The following is a 12,036-nucleotide window of genomic DNA, read 5'->3' as shown; positions in this document are numbered from 1 at the left end:
GAACTAATAAACTACACATGTTTGTATCTTTTACAGTAAAGTCAAGTACTCCACACATCGTTATATTAGACCACCAATATTTATTACACTTTTTGTTATGGCTGTTCATAAAATATCATGTAACTTACGGTATTTAAATACAACTGGCATTAATATTAATATCAGAATATTTAAGATACCTCTGATCTGGTATAATTTTAGATCTTAACACGGTGTATATATATATATATATATATATATATATATATATATATATATAGTGGTGCCAAAAAGAAAGTACGCACTTGTCATTTTTTCAAAAACCGCACTTTTAAGTTAAATTGAATGTAAACTATTTGAACTACCTATACCTCATTTGATTCGCCATTTATTCCTTTATAATTTTACATGTTCATATTCGACTTTAAATTAAAGTATCCTAGTGTTCACGTTAATTGAAAAAAATAATTTTAAATCAAGAAGGCAAAAAGAAACTCCGCACAATGGAAATTTGTTATTTCCATATAACTTCAGAACATGCAAGATAAATACATCAAGAACACAATCAACTGTTAAAAGTATGTAGTAGCATTACCCTTCTGAAATCTGCGAGCTTCCACTCCTTTTGTTATTCCTTAAATTAGTGTGTGGCAATACCTCAGTGAAAGGGCTTCCCGCTTTTCTTTAATGTTAGTCTAAAGTTCTTCCAGATTTTAAATTTTATCCTTGCGTAACTGTTGCTTTATGTAATGCCGCACGTTTTCGATAGGATTGAGGTCTGGGGATTGTACAGGTCAATCAAACTGTATATATATATATATATATATATATATATATATATATATATATATATATATATATATATATATAGATATATATATCCGGTCCATCAGTTGCATGCTTTGAATCAATCTGTCATGTCTATCATTTGAAAATGGAATTTTTTCTTAAGTTATTATGGATATTGTCGCAGGCATAACAAGTAAGACATATATATATAGATATATATACATTTATAAATATATCTATATATATAGTTATATATATAAATATATATGTATATTTATATATATATTTATATATATATATTTATAAATATAAACATTTAGATTTATATACATATATGTATATATATAAATATAAATACACAGCAGAGACAGAAACAACATGGCTGACGAGAGCCTAACATTATTTACGATCTACCATTAACTGGTCCTCCTTATGTTGGGCTAGAAACCGACGGTACCAATGTTTTTCTGACCATCTGTACATTTAAATAAATAAATAGTAAGCTCTTATATCGAAAACGGTTTTTCTTTGTAATCCAACACTTTGTTGGAATTCTTTCCCCAAAACACTATATATACTTATATATATATTATAAATATATATTTATATATATATATATATATATATGTATGTATATAAATGAATATATATATATATTTATATATATATACATATATATATATATTTATAAATATTTATATATATATTTATAAATATATATGTATATTATATATATGTATATATATACTTATATATGTATTTATATATATTTATATAAATTTATATGTATATATATATATATATATATGTATATATATATACGTCAAAGCATCGTTAAACTCATGACTCACAAAGCTGCCGCCGTTAGAAGCTTTGACTGTTGTACAGTGGGTCGGGTTTCACTCCCGGCTTGAGGTTGTTACCTGTCTAGCCGCACTGATGAGCTGTGAAACAGCGAAACAGTACCGCATGTGGATTACTATAATGCTCCCCATCTGGATTTGAGAATATTGAGAAGTAATACACGAATTAGCGTATAAGCGATGCTCTTTGTGTTAACAAATCGAGCTTAGGTAGTTCGGACGATGTCAAGACATTGTTAATATCATAACTCACACAGGAGACGCCGATAGCGTAGTTGTTAGGAGCATTGACTGTCGTAAAGACGGTCGGGTTTAAATCCTTGATGTAGTTGCCTGTCTAGCCGCACTGATGAGCTGTGAAACAGGGAAACAGTACTGAATGTGGATGACTATGTATATATATATATATATATATATATATATATATATATATATATATATTTATATATATATAAATAAATATATATATATTTATAAATATATATATTTATGCATATATATATATATATTTATAAACAGCTATATATATATTTATAAATAAAACTATATATGCTTATAAATATATATATATTTATTTATATATATATATATTTAGAAATATATATATATATATATTTAGAAATATATATATATAAATATATATATTTACGAATATATATATATATATAGTTAGAAATATATATATTTATATATGTTTGTAAATATATATATATATATATATATATGTATATATGTTTATAATATATATATATATGTATATATATTTATAAGTATATATTTGTATATATATTTATATATATATATATATTTCGTAATATATATATATATGTATATTTATACATATGCATATATTTATAAATATATATATATAAATGTATATAAATATATATATATATAAATATATATATATATATATTAACTATGCCAATCGGTTTATAGCAGATTATTTACATATAATAGTTATCAAGTTATTGCATTTTATTTATTATCAAAGACTTTTACTCTCTATTGATTTATTGAAGATCTCTTACACTGACAAAAGAATTAGGCGATTAAATGTTGTAAAGAAGCAAGGGATTGTTACTTAAATCGCAGATTTTTCCATGGAGCTGGAATGGAATTCAAAAACGTTGGCTTCATTTTTGGACAACCTGGACACTAAATCCAGAAAAATAAGGGCAACAGGAGAAACGTTTTACATCGTGATATTCGGAAAATTCGCAGAGAATTCAACTGACACGCAAACAGTACCAGTGCTTTCGTTTTTTTCAAAAGCTAGAATCGTTCCAAAATGCCCGATATAATGTGTTGAATTAGATTGCAAGGAATATCAACCCTCTTCCAATGCCTCCATTGAGCAAACAACATAGGGAAAAACGAATGACTCTGGTATAGAATTACATGAAAAGGGATTTCCAAAATATCCATGGGATGAGTCCCATGCTACTCTTGACGGTCTGGATAGATGGACGAAAGTTGTAAACCCGAATGGAACTCCGACCCGTTACAAAGTTCATCGCCAACAAAGAGGTGAAGGCATCATGGTTTAGTTCGGAATCATTGGGGATAATTTGGTTGAACAATTCCGAGCGGCAGAGGGTGTAAAGCTTACCAGCAATGCGTACACAGCCTTTTTGGATAATCATTTGTTGACATGGCTAGATGACCTACCATTGTCACGTCACTTTCAGATGCTTTTTATACATGACAATGTACCATCCCATTCTGCTTAGGGCGACTGCATCCTTCCATGAATCTATAGAATTCGTTGGGGAAACTCTCATGACCTGACAACCGTGTTCTCCAGACCTTAACCCCATTGAATACTTCTGGTCAATATTAAAAAGAGGAGTTTATGAGGGAGGGGAGAAATTTACTTCAAAGGATGCCTTCTGGAAGAACATAGTTGATGTTGCTTAAGCTATAAGTCCTTTTAAGATCAAAGCATTGACTTACTCGGGAAACAAGAGATTGTTTTAAGTTATTAAAAAATGGTGGATATACCGATAAATAATTAATTTATATGAGGCCCATACCAAGGATAAGTTTTTGTTTATTATTCTTTGACAGAAAAATATAATAAAAAGTAAAGTTTGCAAGATAAGACATTGTAATTTTGCACTAAAACTACATTTTAAGAGACCTGCAATAAAGCGATAGACAGTGGACATTCTTCAATAAAGAATAAAATGTCATAACTTCGTGAATATCGCATGAATTTTAAAAAAGTTTTTGGGCATAACTAACCTTAAATGAGTCGTTTGATGATATAATTTTCATTTTGTTGTGACGTATATTTAGTGAAATATTTATATTTTACTAATTTGCAATGAATAAAGCTAATAAAGCGATTGCCACAGTGTATATATATATATATATATATATATATATATATATATATATATGTGTGTATATATGGGTGATCTTTTCTGCATGAAGTATGGCCTCTATCAAACTTCTCGGTCAATTTTTGTTCTACAGATTTGGTAGGGGAATTGAACCTCCAGAACAAATTAGATTTGGTCTTAGCTAGTAAAATAGTTGTTAACATTCAAACAAAAATGGAATTTGGTATTCGTAGGTCGATTTAAAGTTCTCTACTCCGCATGCAAAAATATAAATTTATAGGTTAACAAACATTATTTTTTAACTTTTAATATGCTCATGGAGAGGAGACACCGCATTGTGTATGCGTTATCGGCAGCTATCGTTACTCTCGCTTCTCCTTATTTGTCCTTCAGTCCTCCAGTTTGAACAGCCGCCAGAGATGTTGGAAATTCTTTTCTTTGTCTATCCTTGTGGTCATGTCATTAATAAGGGTGCTGGAGTTAAAGGTTTGAACCAGGCTGACGTTATCCGCCTAACATTCAGGGACCAGAACCTTGGTTTAACCCCTAAGGAGGTTGTCCTATCAGCAGGTGTAAAGTACTGAGGCTACTGTATTGGCATTTAGTGAATGGATTCTGGACCATGCAATAGCTTCTGGTAGGGCCTCTCGATGCCATATAAGTGAGTAATTGTTACGACTTTACCTTATCATATGCTACAAATAAATTACGTTCTTTTTCTCTTACCTTTCCTCTCTGCCCTGCTCTAAACTGTTTGACCTATTCCACAAATCCCAAATTTCAATCATGAATGGTTTCCAGAAAAATACTGGATTAAACCCAGATCAACTTCCAACGCAGACCTCCACTATCATGTCTCCTTCTCCAACATCAGGGGTCTACGTTCCAACCTTCCAGATGTTCAAACTCTATTAGAGGAGAATAAACCAGACCTATTATTCCTAATCGAAACTGGCATTGGACCGACTTCTTCCCTAGATGAGTTCGTAACTAAAGGATACTCTAGCTTAACCTCAAAATCCGACCTTCACGATCGCCATATATTATGGGGTATGTTCATACATTAAAGACAACATTCCATGTTGTAAGGACATCTCTAGAGAAGATCCTAACTTACATGTGTTTCCGGCTTGCACTTGCTCACACTACTGCGTTTATATTTGCACTCTATCACTCCTACAACAGTGGAATTACTATCTTTAACACCATAACTGAGAAAATTAACCATGTCCTGTCTGCGTACCCCTCAGCTAACATTCACGTCTGTGGGGACTTCAATGTTCACAACGTGGAATGGTTAACCCACTCAAACAAGACCGATGATGAGGGGAGGTTCTGAAACGATTTCTCCATTGCTTATGACCTCACTCAGATTTCCAAGAACCCACCCGCGTTCTCGACATTGACGATCAGTATGCAAGCCTCCTAGACCTCTTCCTCACAACTTGAACTGAGCTATGTTCCTCTTCCGTTCAGTCTCTACTGGGATCTTCCGACCACTTTGCTGTATCAGTTAAGATAAAAACAAAATGTAATAGGTCCTCAGACACACCTTTCCATCGGACAGTATATCGATACTCTGACTGGAATAGTTTCCCTACATTTATATCAGACCTACCTCTGCGTACTAGGTTTAAAAAGGATGTGTCCTCTATAATATCAGACCTGACGGAATGGTAAACTGTAGGTATAGACAGTTTCATACCATTGAAAAAGTTCCAGCAAAAACCTAACAGCTAACCGTGGTTCTCCCCAGAATGTGCTGCTGCCATTGCGCACAGAAATCACATTTTCCATTGCTTCAAACGTAATAGATGTACTGAGTCTAAAGCCGTTTTCAGGACCGCCAGCAACCATTGTAAAAAAGTAATAAAGAACGCGAAAGAGGTGTATGCTCAGTCTGTCAAGTCCAAGGTAGCTGAGCAGCGGCTTGGTTTCCATCAGTTCTGGCAAATAGCAAACAGAATCCTCAGCAGAAGTGTGAGCTCTATCTCAACTATCATCAATGGACCTGAAGTAATCTCGTCAGCATCAGACAAAGCCAATCTCTTTGCCAAGAACTTTGCAGCTAATTATACCCTTTACGACCAAGACCGCCAACCCCCAGTATTTCTTCGTATATCAGAAAACACGATATGTGACATAAAAATATCTGTACGTGATGTTGCCAACCTAATCAAAAACCTTGGTTCCAGTAAAGCAACTGGCCCTTACGGCATTCCAATTATAGTACTCAAAAGGCTTCAACCGGAACTAGCGTTGTCTTAAGGAAAAATGCTTCCCAACACCTTGGGAAATCTCATCAGTATTTCCTGTATTTAAGAATTCAGGTGCTCGCTCATCTCCCTCTCAGTACAGATTAATACGTCTCTTGTGCGTCATGAGTAAGCTGCTGGATTCTGTGCTAAATAAAGAAGTAGTCAGCCATCTTAGCAAAAATAACTTTCTTAGTGACATGCAATACGGTCTCCGATCTGCTAGATCTACAGCAGATGTGCTTACAGTTATATCTCATAGGATTAGCGAATCCCTCAACAAAGGCCTCCTCTCTATGGCAATTGCTCTTGACATATCAAAGACCTTTGATAAGGTATGGCATAAAGGTCTACTTCACAAAGTCTCCAGTCATGGTATAGCTGGAAATATCTTCTCAACTACTACATCATTGCCCTCTGATAGATTCATAAGAGTAGTGGTTGATGAGCAGAAATCAGAAGCTCTCAGTATTAATGGTGGAGTCTCTCAAGGGTTCATCCTGGGTCCAATCTCTTTCTAATCTACATCATTGATCTTCCAAACCACATCCTTAGATCATTCGTTGACATTTATGCTGACGACACTACCATCTATGGTAGTGCTTCGAAGACCGTAAACGAACAAGTTCTCTCTGACTCTCTCTCCTCTGATCTTGAGTACGCTGGTACAATGGGGAAATAAGTGGCTGGTTACTTTTAATGCACCTAAAACCAAGCTTCTATCTTTACATCATCAACGCTCTGTTGCCCAGCTGCCATCAATCGAAATGAATGGCTCTCGTCTTGGGGAGGCTTCATGTTTTGACAAGCTTCTGTGCTTGACCTTTAATTCCGATCTTAAAGTGAACATGTATCCATTGCCAAAGTCGCTGGAAAAATGGTAGGATTTTTCTCCCGCTTCAGTAGACATCTCACTTCTGATGCAATTCTCTACCTATATAAAAGCCAGGTTCGGCCAACGATGGAGTACTGTTGCCAAAACTGGGCAAGAGCTGCTGGAAGCAGCCGGGTCCTGTCTGGACAGAGTACAAAATAGACTTCGTAGCTTAGTGGGGGATGCCCTTTTCTCTTCCCTGCCACTTCTTTCCCATAGAAGAGACGTAGCGAGCCTGCTCCTGCTTTATGGTTATTTTCATGGCAGGTTCTCATCTCAACTTTAATCTATGGTCCCCCTCGCCAGGCTTTCACGAAAAACACTCGTCTAGCCCAAACCACTATCAACAATTTCCCAGACGCTTTATTTGTGCCTACACCTAAACGTAGATTCCATGAACAGGGCTTCTTTCTTTGAACTGCACGCCTGTGGAATTCTATTCCGTTTGCCTGCTGTCAAGCTGACTACAATCTGATTGTCTTCAAGTCCAACGTGAACAAGTTCTTATTGAACCGCCCCCTTAAGTAATCCAAGTTACAAAATTCCCACTAATGTTTAATACGCTAAAATCACAATAATGTGTACCCATTAACCCTTATCCTCGAGTTGCCTCTGGGCCTTGATAAGTGGTGACCTTTATACAAAAGAAGTTTACGAAAACTGCTGGAGATATATATGGTTTAGTTTCGAATCTATCCGATGGCATCCAAGTTATATTGTTTGAATTTTTGAAACAACTACTATATATTGGGTACTCTATAATAATCAACAGAGAATTGACTATAATAATAAATACGAAATTTGGACAAATTCAAATATCTTATTTAAACGTATTTTACGGGGAGGGTAACGATGGGTGGCCTATAAATACACACACACACACAAACACACACACACAAACATACACAAATTAATGGTACCCTGTACTGCTTATTTAAATTTCCTGAGCAGAACACTCTCGCACAACATTAACATCCCGTTTACAAAAATAAAAATTAGTATATAATGATTATAAATCTTATTTCTGGAATCCTTATCCTAATATGGATCAAAATCTATCACACAATTTTGATTGTCGAAAATATCTACAATTTTGTATTAAAAGGGGTCTTGATAAGAAAGTTAGATTTAGTAAAATCTTGCTTAAGTCTGATATGAACAACATTTAATGCAAATCTTAAAATATCACACACACGCACACGCACACACACACACACACACACACATATATATATATATATATATATATATATATATATATAATATTTCCCTCCCTGTTTTTTCACTCTCCCATCTACAGTTATTCTTCTCCTCACTATCTTATTCTCTCATTTTATCTCTCTTGTCCGTCATCCTATTGTCTTTCTATCTACTTTTCTTTATTCATAGACTGTCTTCTATTTACATCTTTAGTTTTCTCTTCTCAAACTTTACACCTCTTTTTTCACCTTCTCACTATACGTCTTCCTTTACTATTTATCTCATTCATATTGTCTATATTTGTAATTTTCTGCCACTCATCTCCTAACTGTTTCTCCTGCTTTCTCTCTCACTATTTTCTTGTCAGTTTCTCTTTATTTCTCTCTCTTTTCATTCTCTCTCTTCTCTTTCGCTCTTATACTTCCACTGCCTTTCTTGAAATCTGGCCAAAATATCAAATCGTATATTTTAGTTCGACCCTTCAAAACTTTCTGTTAAAACGATTATTCCGCTGCCAAACTCAATGCCTGGACTCGCGAGACTCATTCCATTCAGTTACTCTCTTTTTGTACGCGTGTGCACCTGAAGCAACCACACGCGTTAAATAAAGTAAAACAAAAATGATAAGCCGAATCGCTTCGTGTATAATAACTTATCTCTAATCAAAGTTATTTTTCTGCTTTTAAAATAAATGTTCTACATATACGTGGTTTAGTTATTACATTTCCTTCCATGTGTTATCGTCCAGTAGTCAGCTTGATCGTTAGAACAGCGATATTTATAACTGAAGAGTTTTAAATTTGCACTTGAATTCTTATTTGGCCTTAGATAAATTGAATTATTTAATAATTATCAAACTAAACAACTTAATAAACAGGAAACTGGCTCTTTTTATAAAATAAATGCTGATTTCTCAGATATATTATATAAGCTACCCACTTTTTCGAAATTTTTATATACTAGAAATGTTTGTGTTATCCTAAAAAAGCTTGTGAGTGTGGCCAATTCTAGTATTTAAATAACTGAAGAGAAGAACATATGTGCTCATACGTTTTATAGCCTTGTATTAGTGAACGTCATGTGCAGGATCGCTCTTGCACAGTGTCAATGGCATTGCACAAATTTTCAAGTTTTGTGTGTCACTACTTACCTCATCATGAAAGGAAAATTAGATACAAGACAATATTTAATGTTAATGCTAATAAGTATTGTGAATATGTAAAAAGAATCCATTCTATGAAATTGTATTTAATCTTCCATTATCGAGGAGAATAGATATTACACTATTCAGGGACGATTGAAGTTTTCAAATTGTTCAGTCATTACTGGGAATTTCGACTCAGTTCGCAACAGTATCGAGTCTGAATAGTCAGGTTTGAAATTAAAATAATTGAAAAACAGAAATGCACAAAGCGACAATATTCCTTGTCTATAACGTAAGTCAGTCCAAGAGCCCGACTAGTACAATATGCCATTTTTTGATAAATGCGTGACTGGGAATTGAATCACAGCTTATAATCTTAGAATTAATGTTGGATGACGCAAACAAACATTATTTTACGTGTGCACTCCTGATAAAAAAACGCTGATTAATACAGAAGATAGAAAAATCGCATTGCTTGAACTGCTTGAATGCAAGTCCCGTTTGTCTAAGTATAAATGAATTGTAAAAGAAATGAGTGTATTATCTCATAGCCGAAAATAGAAAACAGTTTTACATATATTTTTCTTATCAGGAGAAGCAACTTTGCTATTTTGTGTTTTATTGCATTTTTTGTTTGCATAAAAGAGAGCACAGAAAGAAACAGACTAACAGATACTGTAAGGTTTATCTTATTAATAATTCCATTTTCGTCTCTAAGCGGCTAGTCTGGAAAAAAAAGTTCTTCTCTACAATTGTCACCTTATTTCCGTTCCCGTCTTCCAGACAAGTTACTTTCGATCTCAGTTCTATTCCAGATCTTTTAACGCAATCTAAAATCAGTTCAGGCATTTTGTTTATTTCAACAAATACTCCCTACAACACACATTTATAAAACATAATGTATGTTACCCACTGTAAGACACCTAGAATACTAAAGCAGATTGCCTAATAAGTAAAACTTATTATTCTACTATTTATTTGACACGAATAGATTTTATAACAAAAGGTACATATGTATATGCATATGTTTATATATGTTTACATGCATATTTATATGTGTATATGTATACATATGTATGTTCTTATATATATATATATATATATATACGTATGTACATATATTTATATATATTGATATATATGCATATATATGTACACGTATTTATATATATATGTATATGCATGAGTATATGTATGTATATATGTAGATATATACATACATGTACATAATGTATATATATATGCATCTATATGTTTATAGGTATAAATATATATTTTATTAATATTGTTTTTGTCTGATTCCTATGTCCATTGTTTGTAAAATAATGTGTGAAATTTGTCATCATCATCATTATCTACAGCAGAAGTGTGAGTCTTATAAACAAATATTTTATTTTAAAAAAAGTCTAGGCGTTTTTAATACTGATCAGTTGGATTTTGTTTTCGTCTGATTCCTACGTCTATTTATTTGTAAAAGAATGTGTGAAATGTGTCATCATCATCAGTATCTACAACAGAAGTGAGAGTCTTATAAACAAACATTTTATTTTAAATAAAAGTCCAGCCGCTTTAAATGCTGCTCTGTTGGAGTTTGTTTTCGTATGATTTCGACGTCTATTCATTTGTAAATTGTACAAACACTGCAACGAGTGACTGTCTCTTCTACAAATTGTCTGTATTGGATTCCTTTTCTTTTTTATTTATGTCAAACTCATTTAATCGTGCACATCAACATCATTGTCGCCCTGATCATCGTGTATTTATGACGTTTGGAACGCCCCATTCATGTGTATTTTACATGTATGTGTACGTTATTCTGTAGGTCTAAAAGGATGGAAGCATGTAATTACTGATCTGTCATCATTATATGTATGTATGCGTGTTATTATGTGTATGTATGCATATGTATATACATGCGTATATGTGTGCATCTATATGTGTATATTTGCATGTGTGTGTACATGCGTGTGTATGTTTGTGTGCATATGAATGTATGCATGTATGTGCGCATGCATGTGGTTATTTGCATGCGTATGTGGTTATTTGCATGCGTAAGCCGTGGTGAAGACGATCCATCTCGGAAAAGTAAATCTCTGATTAAAAATACATAAAGCGAAAGACCAGTACCCGCATTAAGCTGGTCTGCAGTTTGACTGGTTACTGGCTATCTTGCTCTAGCTTGTTGCTGGATCTCAACATTTTAAATCGAGAGATAGACTTAGCTTTCGGACAAAGCTAAAACTCTGTAATAATATCTTTGCATAGATACTCACTCAAACATTTTGTTAAAAAGAAGTCCTGTGGCGATGGAAAAGTTGTGACGCGTGTAGGCCTAAAAGGATGGAAGCATTTAATAACTGATCTGCCATCATTATATGTATGTATGTATGTGTGTGATTATGTGTATGTATGTACATGTGTAGATGTATATGCGTATGTATGTTTATATATGTACATGTGTATGTACCTATGTGTATATGTATATATATGTTTATGCATGTATATATATGTTTATGTGCGTATGTGTAGATATGCATATATATATGTGTGTTTATGTATATGTAGGCATGTGCATGTGTGTATG

The sequence above is a fragment of the Euprymna scolopes genome, chromosome 32, assembly GCF_053919585.1.
Source record: "Euprymna scolopes isolate OS-2025 chromosome 32, ASM5391958v1, whole genome shotgun sequence".
In the NCBI taxonomy this organism is placed as follows: Eukaryota; Metazoa; Mollusca; class Cephalopoda; order Sepiida; family Sepiolidae; genus Euprymna; species Euprymna scolopes.
This window is presented reverse-complemented; position numbering follows the sequence as displayed.